The 2,446-nt window shown below is 40.6% G+C and overlaps 1 long non-coding RNA gene across 2 annotated transcripts in view; it reads left to right on the top strand.

Annotated features, from left to right (window-relative positions):
- Positions 1 to 2,446, top strand: part of LOC116073191 — a 55,540-nt gene that overhangs the window by 8,703 nt on the left and 44,391 nt on the right. The gene's annotated exons all lie outside the window — the stretch shown is intronic.

Raw genomic sequence — 2,446 nt, 5'->3', positions numbered from 1 at the left:
AAAAAAAAAAAAAAAAAAAGAAAAAAAAAGTTAAATCTAGGTTTCTCTAATTTCTGGGGACAGCATTTAAGCTTCTTTTCTTTCCTTCCTGTTTGAGGCAAGGATTCATGTATCCCAGGTTGACCTTGAACTCACTATGTAGCTGAGGACTACCTTGAGGTTTTTTTTTTTTTTTAAGATTTATTTATTTATTTTATGTATATGAGTACACTGTAGCTGTCTTCAGACACACCAGAAGAGAGCATCAGATCTCATTATGGGTGGTTGTGAGCCACCATGTAGTTGCTGGGAATTGATCTCAGGACCTCTGGAAGAGCAGTCAGTGCTCTTAACCACTGAGCCATCTCTCCAGCCCTATCTTGAACTTCTGCTCCTCTTGTCTCCATATCACAGCTCCTTGGACTATAGGTGCACACCACAACACCCAGTTTATGGGTTCCAGGACTGGATGCAGGCCTTGTGCTTGTCAAGTGAGCATGTTACCAATTAAGCAGCGCCCCAGCCCATCATGTAAGCTCTCTGTCACACTGCTGATTTTTTTTTCCTTTTCCAAACTTCTCCATTTCCCTTCCACCTCTCAAAACTCCTACTTCTCAGCTTGACCATACCTTATATTTGAGAAGCAGAGACCTCTTGCATGGAAAAACCTGTTGTAGTCCCTTTACTGTTGCTACAACTGAATCTCAGAGGCTGGGTAATTTATAAAGAAACTTTACTTAGCTCAAGGTTCTGAGGCCTGAGTGATCCAAGAGTATGCTGTTGGCGTCTGCTTAGCATTTGCTCAGCATCTGGGGAGGACATTTTATATTTTTTTTAAAGACAAATTCTCAGGCTGGTAAGATGGCTCAGTGTGTAAGAGCACTGACTGCTCTACCAGAGGTTCTGAGTTCAAATCCCAGCAACCACATGGTGGCTCACGACCATCCATAATGAGATCTGATGCCCTCTTCTGGTGCGTCTGAAGACAGCTACAGTGTACCTATTTATAATAATAAATAAATCTTTGGGTCAGAATGAACAGGGACTGAACGAGCAGGGCTGACTGGAGTGAGCAGAGGTCCTAAAATTCAATTCACAAAAACCACATGAAGGCTAACAGCCATCTCTATAGCTACAGAGTACTCATATACATAAAATAAATAAGTAAATCTAAAAAAAAAAAAAAAAAAAAAAAAAAAAAAAAAAAAAAAAAAAAAAAAAAAAGACAAGTTCTCATGTAGCTCTGGCTGTCCTGGAACTCACTATGTAGACCAGGCTTCAAACTCATAGAGATCTGCCTGCCTCTGCCTTCTGACTGCTGGGATTAAAAGCATGAGTCACCATGCTTATCTAGGACTTTCCTGCTGTATCATAATGGGGCAGGATGTTCTAATGGGGCAGGACAGAGCAAATGTGCTGCCTAAGTCTCTTTCCTCTGACTTAATTTTTTTTTTTTTTAAATGATGTTAGGAATGGAATCCAGGGCCATTGCTGTACCACTGATCCACTCCCAAGCTTCTTATATAAAGGCATTAACACCATCATGGGAACCCCATCCTCACAGCCTTCTTAACCTTAATTAACTCATAGAGGTCCTGTCTCGTTAGTTTTGTTATCGTTTTAGCCTTGACAAAAGCAGCCGAGGGGAAGAAAAGCTTTATCTGAGCCCCCAATTCCAGATCATAGCTCATCACCTGGGAAAGTCAAGGAAGCAAGAACTTGAAGAAGCTAGTCACATCCACAGTCAACAGCAGAGGAAGAGCGAATGGATGCATGCTTAGTGCTCAGCTGCCTTTCTGCTTTTTATCCAGGACCCCAAGCCTAGGGAATGGTGTTGCCCATAGTGGGTGTGTCTTCCCATATCAATTAATGTAATCAAGATAATCCTGCTTAGATGTGTTTACAGGCCAACCTAATTTAAACAGTCCTTCACTGAGACTTCCTTCCTAGGTGATTCTACATTATGCCAAGCTCATAATTAAAACTAATCATTACGGGCCTTGCCTCCAAATACCATTATTTTGTGAATTTGGAGATTAAGTTTCTGATATATGAACTTTTAGAGAACACATTCAAATCATTATCTTATGGCAGGTGCCTTGAACCTTCAAATTCACAAACCTATGCTTATGCACCATCTTTTTTGTGGGTGTGGCTGGGACTCATGTAGCCCAGGCTGTTGCTAAGCTAGCTATGTCTACAGGAGATCCTTGAACTCTTGGTCTTCCTGACTACATATACCAACTGTTGGGATTGCATGTAGATTACACCTAGTCCACACCTATCTTCCTTGTCTTTATTTGTAGCTTTAGGTCTGTCTCTTCCCTGTTGCCTTTCCAAAGATTCCATTTTCTTCACTTTCTTCTCTTTAGCCTTCCCTGTCTTTAGGATCTTCAGTAACCAAAACATCGATAGACAACCATGATGTAGGATTTATTACTCTTATTTTATTTTTATTTTTACTTTT

This window comes from Mastomys coucha, unplaced genomic scaffold (genome assembly GCF_008632895.1).
Source record: "Mastomys coucha isolate ucsf_1 unplaced genomic scaffold, UCSF_Mcou_1 pScaffold23, whole genome shotgun sequence".
Lineage (NCBI taxonomy): Eukaryota > Metazoa > Chordata > Mammalia > Rodentia > Muridae > Mastomys > Mastomys coucha.
Note: the sequence above shows the minus strand (reverse complement) of the source record. Positions and strands in the feature narration are given on the sequence as shown.